The sequence below is a fragment of the Mustela nivalis genome, assembly GCF_964662115.1.
Source record: "Mustela nivalis genome assembly, chromosome: 12".
NCBI lineage: Eukaryota > Metazoa > Chordata > Mammalia > Carnivora > Mustelidae > Mustela > Mustela nivalis.
This window is the reverse complement of record NC_139031.1, coordinates 74,475,582-74,499,858: the sequence shown is the minus strand read 5'-3', so window position 1 is coordinate 74,499,858 and position 24,277 is coordinate 74,475,582. Positions and strand designations below refer to the sequence as shown.

Here is a 24,277-nt window from a genome sequence, read left to right as displayed (position 1 = left end):
TACAATTTTCCTCATGTTATTAGGGCTTAATGTTTCTTGAACATCCTAAATACCAGGGTTTAGTTTTTATCAAACTGTGAAATTGTTGGGTAATTATTTCTTCAAATATTTTCAACCCCTCTCTTTCAGGGACTATAATTATAAGGATAATGACTGCTTGAATTTGTGATTTGTATCATAAATCACATTGGGTTTTTTTTCCATTCTTATTATGCTTTGTTTTAAACAGTTATTGTGAAGTATCCATGTTTATTAATTTTTTTCTGCAATGTCTTACAGAAATTATATCCAATGTATTTATTTTATGCTAAACATAATTTTTGCTACAAGAAAGTCAAATTGATTCTTTTCATATCTTTCTCCTTAAAATGTTTAACCCATCATTTAGCTTTCTGAATATATAAACATATCTTTAATTACTTATGTGCTGTTTTTAGTATCTGTGTCACTACTATATGGTTTGTTTCATTTCTTTTCCTCATTCTAGTTATGGTTTTCTACTGCTTTGCCTGCTTGGTAATTTCTGAATGGCTAAAAGATACTGTTACTTTTAATTTTTTAGAAGTTAGAGAGCTCAAGGGATAAAAAAGTAAGTTTTTTGAGTTGTATGCAAAGACATATTTAAGCTACTTGAAGACAATTCAGTTGATTTTTTGAATTTGTGCTTTAAGATTTTTTTTTTTTTAGGCAATAACAGAATGATGTTTATTCTAAGGCTAATTATACCAACCACTAGGGCAAGACCTTTTAAAGTTCTCTACCACTGGCTTGTGAATTATTAGATTTTACGCAGACAGGCATGAGCACACTGAGTGCACTGGGTACTGTTGCTCTAACCCCTTTAGTTGGTCCTTTTCCAACTGTCAGGTGGTTTCTTCACCTGTGTGTGTGCCAGTTCATAGGCCACAATTCTAGGGCAACTCTCTGCAGACATCAGTGAGATCTCTTCTCTTTGTTCTGCAAACCTTTGCTCTGAAAACTTATGTTTCTTTCATTTTTATTTTTTTAAATTTTAATTCCAGCATAGTGAACAAATGGTGTTGTATTACTTTCAGGCATACAATGTAGTGATTCAACAGTCCTATCCATCATTCAGTGATCTTCATAATAAGTCTACTTGTAATCTACTTCACTGATTTTACTTCTCCCCCACCTACTTCCCCTTGAGGCACCATCTGTGTATTCTCTACAGTTAAGAATCTACTATTTTGGTTTGTCTTTTTTCTTTGTTTATTGTTTCGTTCCTTGATTCTACAGATGAATTCAATTATCTGGTATTTACCTTTCTATGAATAACTTATCTCACTTAGCATTGTACTCTCTAGATCCATCCATATTGTTGCACATGGCAAGATTTCATTTTTTTTTTGTATGGCTGGTTAATATTCATGTGTGTGTCTGTACACACACACATAAATCTTAGTCTATCAGTGGACACTTGGGCTGCTTCCATAATTTGGCTATTGTAATAATGCTGCAATAAACACAGGGCTACATAAATTTTTTCAAAGTAGTATTTTTGTACTCTTTGGGTAAAGAAAGATATTCCATGCTCATAGACTGGAATATAAATATTGTTAAAATGTGCCTACTGCCCAAAGAAATCTATAGATTTAATGCAATCCTTATCAATACCAGTAGCATTTTTCACTGAACTAGAAGAAACAATCCTAAAATTTGTATAGAACCAAAAAAGAAACCTGAATAGCCAAAGCAATCTTGAAAATGAAGAACAAAACAAGAGGTATTATAAATCTGGACTTAAAGTTATATTACAAAGCTTCAGTAATCAAAAAAGTATGGTAGTGGCACAAAATTTTAAAAAAAGATCAAGGGAACAGAAAACCCAGAAATCACCCCACAAATATGTGGTGAATTAACTTTTGACAAAGGAAGCAAGAACATACAGTGGGAAAAACAATCTCTTCAACAAATAGTGTTGGGCATAACTAGGCACTAAGAGAATGAACCTGGACTACTTAGACCATACACAAAAATAAACTCAAAATTGATTATGAACCTAAATGTGAGACCTGAAACCATAAAAATCTTAGAAGAGAGCACAGGCTTTAATGTCTTTGATATCATTTGTAGCAATGTTATTCTAGATACATCTGCTGGGGCAAGGGAAATACAAGCAAAAATAAAGTATTGGACTTACACCAAAATGAAAACTTTCTGTACTACAGAAGAAACTATCAACAAAATTAAAAGGCAACCTATGGAATGGGAGAATATATTTGCAAATGATACATCTATTAAAGGGTTAGTATCCAAAATGTATAAAGAAGTTATACAACTCAACACCCCCCAAAATAAATCATCCAGTTAAAAAATGGACATAGGCATGAATAGACATTTTTCCAAAGAAAATGTCCAGATGGCCAACAGACACATGAAAAGATGTGCAATGTCAGGGAAATGCAAATCAAAACTATACTGAGATTCACCACACACCTGTCAGTGTGGCTAAAATAAAAAATACAAAAAAAAAAGTATTGGTGAAGATACGAAGAAAAACCAATACTCATACATCGTTGGTGGGAATGTAAACTGGTTCAGCCACTGTGGAAATTGCATGAAGGTTCCTCAAGAAATCAAAATTAGAAGTACCAAATGTTGAGTAATTTGACTCTAAACTCTCTAGAACTGTGTAGACTTTCAGCAACATCCGCTCAACTCTCGGAGTCCACCCTTCTGCCTCGGTTACCCTCTTGGCTTTACGGCCTGGAAACTCTCATTACAGTAAACTGGGTGATTTCAGGGCTCACTTGATTTGTTTCACATTTCTCAAGGATTATTTCCCTTTGTAGGATTTCCAGTTTCTTGAAAGCCATTGTTTTAAGTAGAAACATAAGTCTATTCCTTGTTACTTAATTATAAGAAGCAGACGTCCCTTGTTTTTGTAATCATTAAACATTAACAGATTATTCATCATCTTTCTTTTCATTATTATTTCTGGTGATTTAAAAAAAACTAATTTTAACTAAATAGGACCTTTCTACCATATTTCAGTACCATTTTTTTATTATTCTAAAAACATATTCCTTCCTTTGATTCTCCTTCAGTGTTTAAACTTGGCTATCTCCTCCACCTATCAGTATTTTTAACTTCACCATTAGTCTTTCCCCCCGAGTTCTCACTTAATTTTCTGACTTATTGTTCAACATACTTTCTGAAAGTTGTTTTAAAGTCTCATCATTTTTTGTTCATAGAATGACAAATGAAATATTTTGATTAAGCTCCTATATTCTTAAGTTGGAAAATATCCAATACTTTTGGGTCCTATTTGGATGAAACATTATTTTTTTGTTCCATCCATGCTCATGGATGCAGAGAATCAACTGAATTATTCAACAGGCAAATCAGGTATTTTAGGTAGGTTACTATGCCTCTAGCACTAAAAATAATGAAATCCCAGTGCAAAAAAGAAAGAAAACATTCATGGTAAGTAGGACACAGAACTGATAATCTTCTGTTTGTAGGGATGAGGAAAAAAAAAAAAAAGAGCAATTGTCAGGATTTAGTAATATTGATAACTATGGCTTGTTTTGGGGAAAAGTCCACAATTATCCCTCTGAGACCTGACAGACTTCACTGTGGCTCCAAATCTAAGAATGTATTAGCACTTTCTTAGCTGAAATAGCTTTGCAGTGATAAATGTTTGTTTTTTACTTGGTACCCACAGAACAAACATAAAATGTCAGTGATAAATCCACACACTCTCCTGAACCTTGCCGAATATTTTACTGACCTGAACTATTTCGACTCATTGTTACTCTCTTCTGTGCATGAACAAATGGTTTTACTTAGACTCCATTTATAAAGCTGGACAAGAAATTATAAATGACAGCCCTGGATACCACTGATAGCAACTATATTTCAATGGAGTTGTCTTACCATACTAATGAAAGTCTTTTGTAACTAAGTATATTTAACTGGTCTAAGCACTATCAAGAATGAATTACTGGGCACCTGGGTGGCTCAGTCAGTTGAACATCTGCCTTTGGCTCAGGTCATGATCCAAGGATCCTGGGATCGAGTCCCATTTCAAGGTCCCTGCTCCTCAGGGAGTCTGTTTCTTCTTCCACTCATTCTCTCAATCTCTCTTTCTCAAATAAATGAAATCTTTAAAAACATGAATTAGTAAAATATGAAGATATATACATTCTTCAAGGGGGTTTTCAACCATATTATCAAATTGATAAACATATCTAAGATCATGTCCTTTATTTTTTTTTCTCCTCACACTCATTTTTTCATTTTCTTCCATGATATTTTCTTTTTCTCCAAATCCTACAAAATAGTACTTGAATGGCTTTTAAATTTGATGATTAAAGTAGGTTTTATCTAGCTGTTAGTAACTTTTTTGAATTCCAAACTCCCTTGGTAATTAATGTGACTATCATTAAATTTGGAGTTAACTTTCATAAAATTTCACTAAAATGTCTTATGAGCTTTTCTGAATTACTTAAAACAGCATTTTCACATTAAGGACAGATCACATTTAGTACTTTCACAAAGCAAACCTAGCCAATTATTAGTTTTCATAGAGAAGAAAAATCCTTTTCCCAAGTTATTATGTATGAAAGGGAAAAACAGATAAATATATGTATATGTTAACTTCTCCAGAAAGAGTAGTTTATGGACATTTATTTCCCACCTTATATACACTTCTTTATTCAGGAAGTATAATTTTATAAGATGTTCAAATGTTACATGCCTTATTTATCTCCTTCTAAAGGTAGAGTAGAAATTCAGGGGTTTGGGAACAAGTGAGTGAAGGAAGAAAGAATCACATGTCTACTTAAAGATATAAGAAAAGTACATAGCAGAAACTGAGGCACAGATGGGTTGATAATTAAATTAATATATAAATTAAGAAAAATAACAGCCACTGTTAAGTGGGAAGTACCCAAGACATTATATGACTGACAGAATACAAATACTTGCTTAGAAATCCTATAGAGGTCTGAAACAAGGTTTTAGTTTGAGTGCCAAAGAATCCCAAGGAACACAATATGCCTAAAGAGAATTAAGAATTAAACAACTATCATTTAGCACTTCATAGGATATTGTATGTATCAGTGAAGCTGGAGACGATATAAGGCAATGAGGTCCATGGTGTTCTTACAGGGTAAGAATAAAGCATAAACACGGGTAGAAGTAATAGGATTTTTAAAATTTTGTTATACTACTATACTATACTTATATACTGACTAATCTTCTTTAGAAAATACTTCATACAATTGAAAATAAATAGTAGACTATAATAAACTTGCTGTGAGAGCTCAGAAGTATGATTGAGATGATCTGTAAACTGAAAGGTTGAAATCCAAATGTTTCAAGTCATTTTTATTTTTTAAGCATGGATAAAATATTTGGAAATTCATGCTCCTATAAGCTTAATATTTAAATAACAATATCATATTCAGTGATTTTATCTTGTGCAATATCATATTTGTAATTAACAAATTGATCCTTGCTATAAAGTTAACTTATATTTAATTTAAAAACCAGCTAGTCTTTTGGTTTCAGGTTCAAGTTGTAAAAGTGTCATAATTTGGCACTCTTTGTCTACAATAAGAAAAGCTGGGCAATCTGAAAATGAACAACTTTCTTAGAACTATCAGAAAACTAGGAGCAGAGGGCAAACAGTTAACTAACTGTGGAGCAGCAGCAGCTGGAATCGATTAATGATAGTAAGACTTATTTTATTGGAAAATCAGAAATTGCTATCAGCTGAGTGTGGAAGTGAGAAGTACGAAACTTCTGAGAGTCACAGTTCCTTCAAGAAAATGTACTAGGCTTTCACATAAAAAAACCTGAGAAAAACAACCGCATGAGTCTGAGGAATGAATGAAGAGACACCACTATGATACCCTCTAAAACCCTCATATGAAGCCCAAGTCTCAGGGAATCTTTTACCCAGAGCTTTTTTCCCATGGTGGAAAGGAATTACACAACACTGTATCATTTCCAGGTTCCTATATGAAAAAGAGAAGGAAAAGCTAATTCACAACAAGACAGAGCTTTAAAAAAAAAAAAAAAAAAGATTGGGAATGCTGAAAGTAAAACAGATGACGGGACAAAAAATATAGAAGTTGTATCCCTGGAAAATAACCAGAAAGACTTGAGAAAGGGAAACCCCAAAGAGAGGGGAGAACTATAAGCCTGAGATTTATTCCAAAGAATGTGGCTTGCTTTCCTTCTTTCACATCCAACCATCATCCTAATAACCCTCAAGTATATTAACAGTGAATTGTAGTTGAAAGAGGTCCCAAGATGTATACTCTTTCTGAGGAACAGGGCAGAGAGAAGCCCTAAAACTAAGAGAAAAGGAAAAATACAAACAGTAGGGGTATTTGAAACCTATCATTAAAGAAAGTTGAAATCATAACACCTATAACAAATACAGTGTCCAACTTTGAACAAAATTATACAACCTAAAGAAACAAAACCATCGTCAGAAACAAATTCAGATGTGACACAAATGTAGGAATTCTCAGACAAGTGTTTTAAAATACTCTGTCACCAGAGAGATAACAATGTGAGAGAATCAAAAGCACATGCAAGAAGTCAAGAAGCAAGTAAGAGAAGTGAAGAATGCCTTTGATCAGCTCACCAAATTTAACATTCCAAGGAAAGTGTCCATGAACTTCAAGAAAACCAATGGAAACTTTTCAAACTAATGAAAACATGAAAAGAAAGTGAAAAAGACCGAATATCTAAGAACTCATGAATAGCACCAAAAGTTTCAATGTAGGCATAATTGGAAAAGTGAAAAAAGAATGCAGCAGAAGTATTCAAATAGTCATAGAAAACTTTCAAAATTATTTACATACAAATCACAGAGTAAGGAATTTCAAAGATCATCAACAACCACTTGTCACTAGGGAAAACAAAATTTAACAACAAAATACTTCATGCCTTTTAGAATAGGTAAAAATAATAATAGTAAAAAACTAAATCCTAAGAATAGCAAATTTGCCAAGGATTTGGAGAAAAAGGAAATAATTTCCATCACTGGAAGGAATGAAAATGGTGCATCCACTTTGTAAGACTAATTGACAGTTTCTTAAAAAGCTAAACAGAAGTTTATCTTTGATCTATCCATCACATTCTTAGTATTTGTTCACCTCTTTTGAAAACTAATGTCCACACATCCATGTGAAAGTCTATAGCAGCACTATTTATAATTGCCCAAAGCTGGAGATGTCCTTTAATATATGCGAGGATAAACAGTGAAATATACCTACTATTTAGTATTAAGGGATAACAGGTAATGAGCTATTAATATGAATGAATGTTAATTGCATATTGCTAAGTGAAAGTAGTCAGCTTGAACAGGTTACATATTGAATTATTAAATTTACATGACCTTCAGAAAAAATAAAAACTATAGGACAGAAAGCAAAAAAGTTATGACCTTGGATTCTAAGGGAGAGGAAAGTTTAATAGGTGAAACAGGATTTTGGGGGCATAAAACAACTCTGTATGATAGAGTACTGATGAATACATTAGACCATGAACTTGTCAAAACCATTACAACTTCATAGCACAGAGTGAAACTTAATGTAAAAAAAAAAAAAGTTTTTAAATCCATTAGGAGGTTAGGGGTGCCAAAGATGTAAAGCTAACTAGAAGAAAATAATCTAATTGTATCAAAATGTAGGACATAACCTCACTAAAAGGGAAAAGTACAAGGCAATCATCTAAAGAATGTTGGAAATGAGTTAAGAGTCTAAAACTATAGATGTGAGAAGCTGTATAAAAGCATTGCATTAGTTGGTAAAGCTGTTTCTTATCAGAGTACTGATTAACAATTATGAAACCAGTATATTTATATACTAGAATTGAACTATTATATATAAATGGATGAAAGATGGTGGCACTCAGGTTCTCACTGTTGGAGTGGGAGATAAGCAAAGGGGGAAAGGGCTAGAATGAAATATGGGCATTAGAGTTGGAGGTGTGAGGATGAACTTGTGTTCAGCTTAGAAAAGAGACCAGTGGATAAATTAGAAGAGTGACATCATCACAATGGTGGAGTGTTTTATACTATCTTTTCCCTACAGAACACCGATTGAGACAACCACCCATGGACAAGGGAGACTTTCTGGAAACCCAGAGATCCATTGGGGAAGTTCCAGCACTTTGTTAGAACAAAACAAACCAACAACAAAACAAAACAACAACAACAAAAAAAAAAACAAGATGAAGGCACAGAAACAGGTAATGGTTCATTTTACCCACCTCACCCATCCCCTAAACGAGTACAGTTCAGTGTTAAGAGAAAGTTTTTCAGTCCATGACTACTTCTGTGGAGAAAAGAGTGTGAAGAGTGCATAGCTTCTCCATCAGGGCATAACATTGCCAAAGAGTCATTTCTCTTTTGTCCCATCCAGAATGAAGAGTATTTAACTTCATGACTGCAAAGCAGTCAGTGGTTAAGAAAATGAAAGCTAGGGCATGGTGGATGTACCAGATGTATGCAGATTCTACTAAATATGTCACAGACACCATCAGGAAGCTCCCAGTAGCCACAAGGGGCACCTGGAATTCAGATCCCAAAGGGCTCATGGGCACTCCCAGCAGCAGTAAGAGTTTCACAGAGGGCTAGTGAGTGTGCTCCTAAAACTAGACTAAATCTATGGATTTGGAAGAGTGCCACAATCTTGAGCATTAGCACCATTCTAGGGCAAGCAAAATGAAGACTGTCAGCAACAGGTCTGGCTTTAGGGTATTGAGAAATATCTTTAATAGAGGACTGAGGGAAGGTATATGAGCTTGAAGAATTCTGTCATGCAAGGTAGAAAAAAGTATTCAGCAGGTGTATTTATAGGAAAAGCCTGAGAAAGCCTCAGAATCTCTAGCAGGGCTGACAGGTATTTCTTTCAGCTAGTTACTGAAGAGTACAGGGGGTGACTTCTTCCTCAACTGTGAAATCAACAATGTAAGACCTCAAGGAACATGAAAACATATATATATATGACAACACCAGAAGAATACAATGTGGAATCAACAACAAAAAAAGATCAATGATTTATCTGATAAAGAATATAAAATAGTTGTTTTAAGGAATCTCAATGAGCTACAAGAATTTTTCTTAGTTTTTGTAACTAATGTACCTAACTATCAATAATTAAAAGCTGCATATTGATTTATGGTAGAAAAATGTGTAAAATCATTTTTAGTGATGTATAATATTAAAACTTTTACATTTTTTTTTATCTTTTAATTTTTTATTTTTTATAAACATATATTTTTATCCCCAGGGGTACAGGTCTGTGAATCACCAGGTTTACACACTTCACAGCACTCACCAAAGCACATACCCTCCCCAATGTCCATAATCCCACCCCCTTCTCTCAAACCCCCTCCCCCCAGCAACCCTCAGTTTGTTTTGTGAGATTAAGAGTCACTTATGGTTTGTCTCCCTCCCAATCCCATCTTGTTTCATTTATTCTTCTCCTACCCACTTAAGCCTCCATGTTGCATCACCACTTCCTCATATCAGGGAGATCATATGATAGTTGTCTTTCTCTGCTTGACTTATTTTGCTAAGCATGATACGCTCTAGTTCCATCCATGTTGTCGCAAATGGCAAGATTTCATTTCTTTTGATGGCTGCATAGTATTCCATTGTGTATATATACCACATCTTCTTGATCCATTCATCTGTGGATGGACATCTAGGTTCTTTCCATAGTTTGGCTATTGTGGACATTGCTGCTATAAACATTTGGGTGCACGTGCCCCTTTGGATCACTACGTTTGTATCTTTAGGGTAAATACCCAATAGTGCAATTGCTGGGTCATAGGGCAGTTCTATTTTCAACATTCTGAGGAACCTCCATGCTGTTTTCCAGAGTGGCTGCACCAGCTTGCATTCCCACCAACAGTGTAGGAGGGTTCCCCTTTCTCCGCATCCTCGCCAGCATCTGTCATTTCCTGACTTGTTGATTTTAGCCATTCTGACTGGTGTGAGGTGATATCTCATTGTGGTTTTGATTTGTATTTCCCTGATGCCGAGTGATATGGAGCACTTTTTCATGTGTCTGTTGGCCATCTGGATGTCTTCTTTGCAGAAATGTCTGTTCATGTCCTCTGCCCATTTCTTGATTGGATTATTTGTTCTTTGGGTGTTGAGTTTGCTAAGTTCTTTATAGATTCTGGACACTAGTCCTTTATCTGATATGTCGTTTGCAAATATCTTCTCCCATTCTGTCAGTTGTCTTTTGATTTTGTTAACTGTTTCCTTTGCTGTGCAAAAGCTTTTGATCTTGATGAAATCCCAATAGTTCATTTTTTCCCTTGCTTCCCTTGCCTTTTGCCTTGTTCCTAGGAAGATGTTGCTGCGGCAGAGGTCGAAGAGGTTGCTGCCCGTGTTCTCCTCAAGGATTTTGATGGATTCCTTTCGCACATTGAGGTCCTTCATCCATTTTGAGTCTATTTTTGTGTGTGGTGTAAGGAAATGGTCCAATTTCATTTTTCTGCATGTGGCTGTCCAATTTTCCCAGCACCATTTATTGAAGAGGCTGTCTTTTTTCCATTGGACATTCTTTCCTGCTTTGTCGAAGATTAGTTGACCATAGATTTGAGGGTCTATTTCTGGGCTCTCTATTCTGTTCCATTGATCTATGTGTCTGTTTTTGTGCCAGTACCATGCTGTCTTGATGATGACAGCTTTGTAATAGAGCTTGAAGTCGGAATTGTGATGCCACCAACGTTGGCTTTCTTTTTCAATATCCCTTTGGCTATTCGAGGTCTTTTCTGGTTCCATATAAATTTTAGCATTATTTGTTCCATTTCTTTGAAAAAGATGGATGGTACTTTGATAGGAATTGCATTAAATGTGTAGATTGCTTTAGGTAGCATAGACATTTTCACAATATTTATTCTTCCAATCCAGGAGCATGGAACATTTTTCCATTTCTTTGTGTCTTCCTCAATTTCTTTCATGAGTACTTTATAGTTTTCTGAGTATAGATTCTGTGTCTCTTTGGTTAGGTTTATTCCTAGGTATCTTATGGTTTTGGATGCAATTGTAAATGGGATTGACTCCTTAATATCTCTTTCTTCTGTCTTGCTGTTGGTGTAGAGAAATGCAACTGATTTCTGTGCATTGATTTTATATCCTGACACTTTACTGAATTCCTGTATAAGTTCTAGTAGTTTTGGAGTGGAGTCTTTTGGGTTTTCCACATATAGTATCATATCATCTGCGAAGAGTGATAATTTGACTTCTTCTTTGCCGATTTGGATGCCTTTAATTTCCTTTTGTTGTCTGATTGCTGAGGCTAGGACCTCTAGTACTATGTTGAATAGCAGTGGTGATAATGGACATCCCTGCCGTGTTCCTGACCTTAGTGGAAAAGCTTTCAGTTTTTCTCCATTGAGAATGATATTTGCGGTGGGTTTTTCATAGATGGCTTTGATGATATTGAGGTATGTGCCCTCTATCGCTACACTTTGAAGAGTTTTGATCAGGAAGGGATGCTGTACTTTGTCAAATGCTTTTTCAGCATCTATTGAAAGTATCATATGGTTCTTGTTCTTTCTTTTATTGATGTGTTGTATCACATTGACTGATTTGCGGATGTTGAACCAACCTTGCAGCCCTGGAATAAATCCCACTTGGTCGTGGTGAATAATCTTTTTAATGTACTGTTGAATCCTATTGGCTAGTATTTTGTTGAGTATTTTCGCATCTGTGTTCATCAAGGATATCGGTCTATAGCTCTCTTTTTTGGTGGGATCCTTGTCTGGTTTTGGGATCAAGGTGATGCTGGCCTCATAAAATGAGTTTGGAAGTTTTCCTTCCATTTCTATTTTTTGGAACAGTTTCAGGAAAATAGGAATTAGTTCTTCTTTAAATGTTTGGTAGAATTCCCCCGGGAAGCCATCTTGCCCTGGGCTTTTGTTTGTTTGGAGATTTTTAATGACTGTTTCAATCTCCTTACTGGTTATGGGTCTGTTCAGGCTTTCTATTTCTTCCTGGTTCAGTTGTGGTAGTTTATATGTTTCTAGGAATGCATCCATTTCTTCCAGATTGTCAAATTTATTGCCGTAGAGTTGCTCATAGTATGTTCTTATAATAGTTTGTATTTCTTTGGTGTTAGTTGTGATCTCTCCTCTTTCATTCATGATTTTATTATTTGGGTCCTTTCTCTTTTCTTTTTGATAAGTTGGGCCAGGGGTTTATCAATTTTATTAATTCTTTCAAAGAACCAGCTCCTAGTTTCGTTGATTTGTTCTATTGTTTTTTTGGTTTCTATTTCATTGATTTCTGCTCTGATCTTTATGATTTCTCTTCTCCTGCTGGGCTTAGGGTTTCTTTCTTGTTCTTTCTCCAGCTCCTTTAGGTGTAGGGTTAGGTTGTGTACCTGAGACCTTTCTTGTTTCTTGAGAAAGGCTTGTACCGCTATATATTTTCCTCTCAGGACTGCCTTTGTTGTGTCCCACAGATTTTGAACTGTTGTATTTTCATTATCATTTGTTTCCATGATTTTTTACAATTCTTCTTTAATTTCCCGGTTGACCCATTCATTCTTTAGAAGGATACTGTTTAGTCTCCATATATTTGGGTTCTTTCCAAACTTCCTTTTGTGGTTGAGTTCTAGCTTTAGAGCATTGTGGTATGAAAATATGCAGGGAATGATCCCAATCTTTTGATACCGGTTGAGTCCTGATTTAGGACCGAGGATGTGATCTATTCTGGAGAATGTTCCATGTGCACTAGAGAAGAATGTGTATTCTGTTGCTTTGGGATGAAATGTTCTGAATATATCTGTGATGTCCATCTGGTCCAGTGTGTCGTTTAAGGCCTTTATTTCCTTGCTGATCTTTTGCTTGGATGACCTGTCCATTTCAGTGAGGGGAGTGTTAAAGTCCCCTACTATTATTGTATTGTTGTTGATGTGTTTCTTTGATTTTGTTATTAATTGGTTTATATAGTTGGCTGCTCCCACGTTGGGGGCATAGATATTTAAAATTGTTAAATCTTCTTGTTGGACAGACCCTTTGAGTATGATATAGTGTCCTTCCTCATCTCTTATTATAGTCTTTGGCTTAAAATCTAATTGATCTGATATAAGGATTGCCACTCCTGCTTTCTTCTGATGTCCATTAGCATGGTAAATTCTTTTCCACCCCCTCACTTTAAATCTGGAGGTGTCTTCGGGCTTAAAATGAGTTTCTTGGAGGCAACATATAGATGGGTTTTGTTTTTTTATCCATTCTGATACCCTGTGTCTTTTGACAGGGGCATTTAGCCCATTCACATTCAGGGTAACTATTGAGAGATATGAATTTAGTGCCATTTTATTGCCTGTAAGGTGACTGTTACTGTATATGGTCTCTGTTCCTTTCTGATCTACCACTTGTAGGCTCTCTCTTTGCTTAGAGGACCCCTTTCAATATTTCCTGTAGAGCTGGATTGGTATTTGCAAATTCTTTCAGTTGTTGTTTGTCCTGGAAGCTTTTAATCTCTCCTTCTATTTTCAATGATAGTCTAGCTGGATATAGTATTCTGGGCTGCATGTTTTTCTCGTTTAGTGCTCTAAAAATATCATGCCAGCTCTTTCTGGCCTGCCAGGTCTCTGTGGATAAGTCAGCTGCCAATCTAATATTTTTACCATTGTATGTTACAGACTTCTTTTCCCGGGCTGCTTTCAGGATTTTCTCTTTGTCACTGAGACTTGTAAATTTTACTATTAGGTGACGGGGTGTGGGCCTATTCTTATTGATTTTTGAGGGGCGTTCTCTGAACCTCCTGAATTTTGATGCTCGTTCCCTTTGCCATATTGGGGAAATTCTCCCCAATAATTCTCTCCAGTATACCTTCTGCTCCCCTCTCTCTTTCTTCTTCTTCTGGAATCCCAATTATTCTAATGTTGTTTCGTCTTATGGTGTCACTTATCTCTCGAATTCTCCCCTCGTGGTCCAGTAGCTGTTTGTCCCTCTTTTGCTCAGCTTCTTTATTCTCTGTCATTTGGTCTTCTATATCACTAATTCTTTCTTCTGCCTCATTTATCCTAGCAGTGAGAGCCTCCATTTTTTATTGCACCTCATTAATAGCTTTTTTTATTTCAACTTGGTTAGATTTTAGTTCTTTTATTTCTCCAGAAAGGGCTTTTATATCTCTCGAGAGGGTTTCTCTAATATCTTCCATGCCTTTTTCGAGCCCGGCTAGAACCTTGAGAATTGTCATTCTGAACTCTAGATCTGACATATTACCGATGTCTGTATTGATTAGGTCCCTAGCCTTCGGTACTGCCTCTTGTTCTTTTTTTTGTGTTGAATTTTTACGTCTTGTCATTTTGGCCAGATAAGTGTAAATGAAGGGGCAAGTAAAATACTAAAAGGGTGGCAACAACCCCAGGAAAATATGCTTTAACCAAATTAGAAGAGATCCAAAATTGTGAGTGGGGATAAAGGGGATAAAAAGAGGTTCAAAAAAATAGAAAGAAAAAAAAAAGAAAAAAGAAAAGAAAAAAAAAAGAAAAGAAAAAAATTTTAACAAAAAAAAAAACACCTGAGAAAAATGTAAAAAAGAAAAAATATATATATTAGATAAACTAGTAAAAAATCATTAAAAAAGAAAAAGGTAACAGTTAAAAAAAAAAAAAATTTACCCGAAGGCGAGAAGAAAAAAAAAGAAAAAAAAAAATGAAAAAGAAAAAATTAAATTAACTGCAAGACTAAAAAAAAATCACAGGAAAAAGGCCATGAGTTCCGTGCTTGGCTTTCTCCTCCTCTGGAATTCTGCTGCTCTCTTTGGTATTGAAACCGCACTCCTTGGTAGTTGAACTTGGTCTCGGCTGGATTTCTTGTTGATCTTCTGGGGGAGGGGCCTGTTGTAGTGATTCTCTAGTGTCTTTGCCCCAGGTGGAATTACACCGCCCTTACCCGGGGCCGGGGTGAGTAATCCACTCAGGTTTGCTTTCAGGAGCTTTTGTTCCCTGAGCGCTTTCCGTAGAGTTCCGGAGGACGGGAATACAAATGGCGGCCTCCTGGTCTCCGGCCCGGAGGAGCCGAGAGCCCAGGGCCCCACTCCTCAGTGCGCCCTCAGAGAACAGCGCCCAGTTACTCCCGTCTGCCTCACCTCCGGCCGTGCTCCGAGATCACCGAGCCTGCGACCGGTTCAAGGTCACCCCGAGCTGCGAGCTTACTGTCGGCTCTGTCTCTGCAGCCGGCTTTCCCGTTCCAATACCCGCAAGCTCTGCGACACTCAGACACCCCCGATCCTTCTGTGACCCTGCGGGACCTGAGGCCACGCTGACCCCGCGTGGGCTTCGCCCCGGTTTAGCCTCTGGAGCGATGTCCCTCAGCGGAACAAACTTTTAAAAGTCCTGATTTTGTGCGCGGTTGCTCCGCTGCTTGCCGGGAGCTGGCCCCTCCCCCCAGGGTCTATCTTCCCGTCGCTTTGGATTCACTTCTCCGCAGGTCCTACCTTTCAGAAAGTGGTTGTTTTTCTGTTTCCAGAATTGCTGTTCTTCTTCTCTTCGATCTGCCGATGGATTTTCAGGTGTTTGCAATCTTTAGATAAGCTATCTAGCTGATCTCCGGCTAGCTGAAGCAGTCTCAGCTTGCTACTTCTCCGCCATCTTGACTCCTCCCAAAACTTTTAATGTCAGTATAAATTCTTAAACTTGTTCAGCTTCACAAATAAGGTTTCCCTTTTCTTGAAGCTTTAAATTGAGCTAATTCATGTGCAGTATGATGATTTTTTTTTCTTTGATTACTGAATACTAAGCAAGCATTCCTTCTGTTTTAAGAAAATTTTCATTTCAAGTTAAAAGTATTGTAAATCTTTATAAAACTCTTCTACAACCCAGCCAAGGAGCATTAACAAAGAATGCAGGATCATTATATTCATTGTCTTCTAAACTTAGTGAAGAGTCATAGAATTTGCACATATATACAACACAACATTAACAACTGTATCCATATTTTTAGCACATTCAGCTAAAAAAGTCTTTGCACAGATATTTTCCACATGTACTGTACAGTGGGATGAAGCAACAAAGAAGACAGTCTCTTGTTTGAAAATGTCAAGAAATTTGAATTTTTGATCCAAAAAAATAATAAAGATAGCACAGTGAAATCAAGAAAAAAATAAAAAGCAAAGTTTAACAGAGAGAAATAATTTAAGAAGAACCAAACAAATTCTGGAGCTAAAGAACAAAGTAAATGAAATTAAAATGCAATAAAAAGCAGCAAAAGCATACTGCTCAAGCAGAAAATTCTGTGAGGTAGCAGAAAAGATCTTTGCAATTATTCAAAGGGGATCAAAGAAAAAAGTGAAGAGAGCCAACAGGAACCATGGAATATCATTAAAGGGAAGTTGGAATCTCAGAAGGAAAATGGAGAAAGGAACAGAAGCCTTAAAGATTTAATGGCTGAGGACTTCTCAAATCTGGGCAGAGATTTGGACATCTAGGCTCGTTGATATATCATCCCAAAATTTCAAACTAAAATGATTGTCTCCAAAAAACATTGTTGTACAGTTGTCTGAAATCAAAGAAAAAGAGAGCATTTTAAGCAGCAAGAGCAGTAAGAGCAAAATTCTCTCATAGACGTGAATCCCCATAAGGATACCATTGGATTGCATAGAAGATTAAAAGTGGAATGATATATTCAAAGGACTGGGGCTTCAGTGGGGGGGGGGGGTGGGGGGGAACCTTGCCAAACAAAATACTTTTCCCTGCAAAGTTGTCCTTCAGAAGTGAAGGTAAGGTAAAGACATTCTGAAGCACATTCTGAGGGAGATAATCACATGAGACCTGTCTTACAAAAAAGGCTGAAGGGAATTTTCTAAGCTAAAATTAAAGGGCATTAATTAGAAATATGAAAATATATGAACGTATAAAAACACTGGTAAAGTATACTATCAATTTAGAATACTTGAATAATGCAATGTGTTAATTTTTTGTGTGTCAGTTAACCCTAGTATAAGGGTTAAAGGAAAAAATATTACAGATGTCTAAACTACAGAAAATTTAATGGTTATACAATAAAAATATGTAAGTTGCACAAAGTTGCAACTTTAGAAACATAAAGCAAGAGTAAATGATTAGAGTTTTTAAATGTAATTAAAGTTGGTAGCCTAATGTAAGCCATTATAGCTATGTTTTATGACAGCCACAAACCTAAAACTTGGAGTGGGTTGAAAAGAAATAAGAAAAGAGAAGTGAATCAATGCATACCACTATGGAAAATCCTAAATTTACATAGAAGGACAATAAGAAATGAAGAAAGGAAAAGGAGAATCACACAATCTTACCTACAAGTACTTACCTGTCATTAATTCTTTACATATAAATGGATTAAATTCTATGATCAAAAGACAATCAAACTATATGCTACCTAAAAGAAACTAATTTCAGCTTTAGGACATATAGAGTCTCAAAGTGAAGTTATGGAGAAAGATATTCCATGCACATGGAAACCTAAAGAGATCAGGAATAGCTGTACTTACCTGAGAGGAAAAAAAAAAAAAAAAGTCAAAATCTACAATAAGAAAAAAAACTAAAGAGATAAGTAAGACCATATTATAGATAAATGGTTCAGTTATTAAGGGTATATACCAATCATAAATAAACATGAATGCAGCATCAGAGTACCTAAATATATTAAGAAAATACTAATAAAATAAATAGACAATACAAACATGGTAGAGGACTTGATTATCCCACTTTCAACAATGGATAGATTATCCTAAAATATTAATAAGGAAACTTGTCAACACTTTGGTTTAGAATAAATGGACCTAACAGATATATAGAGAACATTTCTAACAACAGCAGGAAAATACAAATTCTCAAGTGAACAGGGAACATTATTCAAGTTAATGGACATAAATTATGTTTTCTGACCACAATGACATGAAACTAGATATCAATAGCTGGAGGAAAGCTGAAAAATTCACAAATGGGTAAAAATTAAACACACTTCTGAACAACCAATGAGTCAAAGGAAAAAAAATACTAGTTAAAAAAAAATCTTGAGACAAAAGAAAATAGAAACATAGCAAACCATAACTTATGGGATGTAGAAAAAGCAATTGTATGAAGGAAGTTTATAAAGATCTCAAACAACCCAACTGTACATTTCAAGGAGCTAGAAAAAGAACAAGGTAAGACCAAAGTTAGTAAAAGGAAGAAAATAACAAGATCAAAACAAATAAATAAGAACCAGAGCAACAGAATATAGAGCTGGTTTTATGAAAGATAAAATTGACTAACATATAGGTAGACATTAAAAAAAAAGGAGAAATCAAATTCAGAAATAAAAATGGTGATATTACAGTAGATAGACTACAAATACAAAAGATCCTAAGAGATTACCTTAAGTAATCATAGGGTAATAAATAAACAACCTATTAAGATTCAATCATTAATAAATAAAAAATCTGAACAGACCTGTAAGGACAAACAAGACAAAAGCAGTTATCAAAAACCTCTCAACAAATGAAAACCCAGTACCAGATGAATTCTTCTACCAGTGAATTCCTCTACTAGATGAAGAATTCCCACAACCATAAAATGAGTTGGGAATGTTCTCTACTCTGCAGTTTTTCTGAGCCAGCATTACCATGATACCAAAGCCAAAAAAACTAAAACTGTAGACCAATATACCAATATCCCTGCTAAATATAATTGCAAAAGTTTGTTTTTTTTTTTAATGTTATCAAAAGGCTTATACTCCACAATAGAGTGAGATTTATCCCTGGGATACAAAAATGATTCAGCATATGCAAATCAATAAATGTGATAAACCATTTGACAAAAATTCAACATCCTTTCATAATAAAAATGCTAAACAAATTGGGTATAGAAGAAAAATATTATAGTAAACACCATAACAGACAAGTCCACAACTAACATATACTCACATGAAAATGTGAAAGCCAGTCTTTAAAATCAGGAATAAGATAAAGAGACCCATTCTCATCACTCCTATTCCAACATAGTACTGAAAGTCCTAGCAAGGACATTCAAACAAGAAAAAGAAATTAGAAAGGGAGAAGTAAAACTGCTTGTTTGCAGATGACATGAACTTCTATGTGGAAAATTCTAAATGCACCACTGAAAATTGTTAGAACTATTATGTATGCATTTTCAGCAAAGTCATAGAATACTAACCATATAGAAATCAGTTGCATTTCTATATACTTAGAATAAAATATCTGAAAAAGAAAACAGTCTCATTCACAACTGCATCAAAAACAAAAAAAAATTACATAGTGATGGATTTCACTAAGGGGATGAAAGTTCTGTGCACTGAGAAAAGAACTTTGATGAAAGAAATTGACAAAGACACAAATGAATGGAACTGTATCCTGTGTTCTGGGATAAGAAAGAACTAATGTTAAAATATCCCTAGTCCCCAAGACCATTTATAGATTTCACAGAATTCCTAACTGAATTCTAATGGCATTCTTTCTTTCACATAAATAAAGTTCCAAATTTTGTATGGAATCATAAATGATCTTGAATAACCAAAGAAATCCAAAGCTGGAGGCATCCCATCTCCTGTTTTCAAACTCTATTACAAATACCGTCATCTAAATAAACACATAGTACAAGGAAAGATAATTCTCTCAATAAATAAAAAATAAACTCTTATATATACAGTCAACTCATATTTTAAAAGGGACCCAAGAATACTCACTGGGACAAGAATAGTCTCTTCCATAAATGGTGTTTGGAAAATTAAATAATCTTATGTAAAAGAATGAAATTAGACCACCCCCTATTACACCACTTACAAAAATGAACTTCAAGTGGAGTCAAGATTTAAGTTTAAGACCTAAACTGTAAAAGTCCTTGACACTTAAGCCCCCATGTTGCATCACCACTGATCTTGGCAATGATTTTTTCATATGTGATACCAAAATCACAAGCAACAAAAGCAAAAAATAAGTGGATTATGTCAAACTAAAAAGTTTCTGGGAAAAAAAGCAACAAATGGATGAAATGGGAGAAAATATTTGTAATCATCTATTGGATAGGAGTCTGATATCATCCAAAATATAAGATACTCCTACAACTGAATAGCCCCCCCATAAAAATCCATTTTAAAAATAACAAGACCTGAATAATCATTTTTCCAGAGAAGACAAATAGATGGCCAACAGGTACATAAGAATTTGCTCAACATCACTAATCATCAGGGAAAGGCAAGTCAAAACCACCATAAAAGTCACATCACGCCTGTTACAATGGCTCTTATCAATAAGACATTAGTTAAGAAGTGCTGGTAAGAATGTGGAGAAAAGGCAACTCTATGTGCTGTTAGAATGCAAATTGGTACAACCACTATGGAAACCAGTATGGAGGTTCCACAAAAACATTAAAAATAGAACTACTATATAATCTTGCAATCCCACTTCTGGGTATATATCATAAGGAAATGAAACCAGTATCTTAAAAAAATTACCTCTTGTAACCATCCCACAGAACAACATACTGCTTAAAATATAACCCATGCGATTGGGAGGGAGACAAACCATAAGTGACTTTTTTTTTTAAAGATTTTATTTATTTATTTGACAGAGAGAGATCACAAGTAGGCAGAGAGAGAGAGAGGAGGAAGCAGGCTCCCTGCTGAGCAGAGAGCCCAATGCAGGACTCGATCCCAGGACCCTGAGATCATGACCTGAGCCGAAGGCAGCGGCTTAACCCACTGAGCCACCCAGGCGTCCCCATAAGTGACTCTTAATCTCACAAAACAAACTGAGGGTTGCTGGGGGGAGGGGGGTTGGGAGAAGGGGGGTGGGGTTATGGACATTGGGGAGGGTATGTGCTATGGTAAGTGCTGTGAAGTGTGTAAACCTGGCGATTCACAGACCTGTACCCCAGGGGATAAAAATATATGTTTATAAAAAATTAAAAAATATCTAACCCATGAAAAATTACACTAGCCATTAAGCATGCTTAGATATAGCCTTAAGAAAAACATGTACTGTCAACAGGTCTCTAGGGAAGAGGATGATATACGTCCTTGAAGCCGAGCAGCAGGATGCCTAGCTCACTCAGGGCGGAACACCACCTGCTTCATTTTTCCATTATCTCCCCTTCCCTGGAGAGCACAGTCAGTCAGACAACCCTTTTGTTTGGGCTTGCTCACTTTAGGTCATGTACTATGTGACCAGACCTATTTTTGCCTTCCTTCTTACTTATCTAGAAGACTCATGGTCAATGTGTAACCTACTCTGGCCTCTTGATTGTTACATACTTTCCAATAAATATAAGACTGAGGAGTTGTTCCGGGCAACAGTCTTTTCTAGGTAGTTCCCTGCTCCCTTTCTCTTGCAGCTGACTTGCTTGTGCCTCATTCTTCTCCCATGTGCTGGTGGGAAGTGACAAACCATATCTTCACATTCATGAAAACATTATTCACAAGAGTCAAGACATGGAAAAGACTTAAGTGTCCACTGATGGATATACATTGATGAATAAAGTAAATATACAGATGTATACACACACATACCCTATCTCTATCTTATCTGTCTATATATCTATCTATATAATGGAATTTTTTTTTAAAGATTTTTTTTATTTACCTGACAGAGAGAAATTACAAGTACACTGAGAGGCAAGCAGAGAGAGAGAGAAGGAAGCAGGCTCCCCGCTGAGCAGAGAGCCCGACGCGGGACTCAATCCCAGGACCCTGAGATCAGGACCTGAGCCGAAGGCAGCGGCTTAACCCACTGAGCCACCCAGGCGCCCCTATATAATGGAATTTATTCAACAATTGAAATTCTGCCACTGCAACAACATGGATAGAATATGTGGACATATGCTAAGTGAAGTAAGTCAGACAGAGAAAGACCCACACTGTATGATCCATCTTAAGTGTGGAATTTTAAATATCCAAACTCCTAGTAACAGAGATTGGAATTGTGGCTTCCGGGGGCTGGAAGTTGGGGGAAATAAGGACAGGTTCATCAAAAGCATAAACCTCCAGTTATGAGTGAATCTCTTGGATTGAATATACAGTGTGGAGACTATAGTAAACAATACTGTTTTATGTGTTTGAATGTTGCTAGGAGAGTAGAGCTTAAATAGTCTCACCACAAAAAGAAATAGTAATTGAGATAATAAAAGTGCTAATGAACCCTTTTGTGGTAATCATTTTGCAACATATAGATGTATCAAATCATCACATTGTACAAATTTAATTTACACAATTCTGTATGCAAATTATATATTGATAAATTTGGGGAAAAAGCATGATCAGTAAGTTTCATACACTTCTTACTATACACATATATTTCTTTACTCTGTAAACGAAGTCTCTAGAAACAGCAGCACCCCTTAACAATAAGCATGCACTATGTTCTAATTTAGATTTGTAATACCATTTATAACAAAAGGAACCTAGGCTCCTTAGAAAAATTACTCCTCTAGAACTAATGCAGGGAATATACAAGATGAACCTGAAGTACCTTTTAGAGTCAGAAACTAAGGAAGTACTTAAAAAACAAAACCAACTGAAATATGTCAAAGAGGTGTAAGAACCAACCCATAGAACTTTCAATGGTCGAAAATGAAAGTTTTGCAATACAAAATAAAATTCAATTACAATTTCAAGTTAGAAAGTGAAATAAGTCAAGCAGAGAGAGTCAAGTATCAAATGGTTTCACTTATTTGTGGAGCATAAGAAATAACACAGAGGACATTGGGAGATGGAGAGGAGAAGTGAGTGGAGGGAAATTGGAGGGGGAGACGAACCTTGAGAGACTGTGGACTCAGAAACAAACTGAAGGTTTTGGAGGGGAGTGGGCTGAGGGGTCGGGTGAGCCTGGTGGTGGGTATTATGGAGGGCACGTATTGCATGGAGCACTGGGTGTGGAGCATAAATAATGAATTTTGGAACACTGAAGAGAAATAAAATGAAAAAAAAAAAAAAAAGAAAATGAATATCCCTTAGCCTATACTGAAATTAAGTGAATAGATCATAAATAGGTAAAAATAGACAAGTATCCTGAGCAAGAGAATTCCAAGTAATGCATGCAGATTCTGCTACCTCAAGCAACTGTAGCATAATTCTCCAGCCCTTAAAACTGTGCTGTTCATAGCGACCTTTTTTGAAATACTATAATAGAGAATAACTTTACAATGTCAAAACCTGGAACACTCCCTCAACTGTCACCAAACTTAACATCCATAATGACCTATTGCATTAATAACACAGATCCTTTCATATGATGTGATAAGAACTGCATTTCTCTATGCTCTACCTCCCAAAACCCTCCATCCCAGTCAAAGCATAATAGAAACATCAGAAAATTCCCAGCTGAGGGTAACTGTAAAATACCTGACCAGTAATCCTGAAAACTAGCACAGTAGGTAAAAACTAAGGAAATCAACACCAGAAATGGATTTAGTTACTGATGATAATGTTCACATAGTTGTTCATTAGGTGTAACAAGATTACTTAGCAGGGGAAACTAGGTGTGGAGTACAGAGAAATAATTATTTTTGCCACCTTTCTGTTCATCTGAAACTCTTTTTGAAAAGTTTATTGTTATGCAATGAGAAAACAAGTACTATGAATAAAAGTCTAGAAGAATGTTATCAAATCCCTCTTTGGATCTTTCCTTTCAACAATATGCTCTGTGTACTGTGAATATTATTTTCTGTCATAAAGGCATCTGTATCTAAGTATATATGCTTATCATTCAATAAATATATACATTTATCATTCATTCTTATAGTGATAGAGTAACACATAATCACTCACTGATGATAATTTTGTGGAAATTATAATGATAAAAATCTGTACAGTGTACTATGGATATCTGTGAGAGTCAATAAAACTGAGAGGTTAACCTATGAGTGATATTTGAATGATAAATCAGGATTAACTACATGTAGAAAAGAGAAGGAGGTTATGAATTTTACTTTTTAAAAGATTTTATTTATTCATTAGAGAGTGCACAAGCCGAGGGAGAGGTAGAAGGAGAAGGAGAAGCACTCCCCACTGAGCTCGGAGTTGGAAGTGGGCCTCGATCCCAGGACCCTGAGATCATGGCCTGAGCCGAAGGCAGACACCAGGTTATGCATTTTTTAAAGATTTTATTTATTTACTTGACAGAGATCACAAGTAGGCAGAGAGAGAGGCAGGCAGAGAGAAAGGAGGAATCAGGCTCCCCGCTGAACAGAGAGCCCGAAGTGGGGCTCAATCCCAGGATCCTGGGATCATGACCCAAGCCGAAGGCAGAGGCTTTAACCCACTGAGCCACCAGGTGCCCCAAGGTTAT

General features: G+C 35.9%; 1 long non-coding RNA gene across 1 annotated transcript in view; it reads left to right on the top strand.

Annotated features, from left to right (window-relative positions):
- LOC309845073 overlaps nucleotides 1–8,207 on the top strand; it is a 103,307-nt gene extending 95,100 nt beyond the window's left edge. The window contains exon 3 of the long non-coding RNA XR_014301016.1: nucleotides 8,079–8,207. This is a non-coding gene — a long non-coding RNA (uncharacterized lncRNA). The remainder of the gene's footprint in view (nucleotides 1–8,078) is intronic.
- Nucleotides 8,208–24,277: the final 16,070 nt, after the last annotated feature.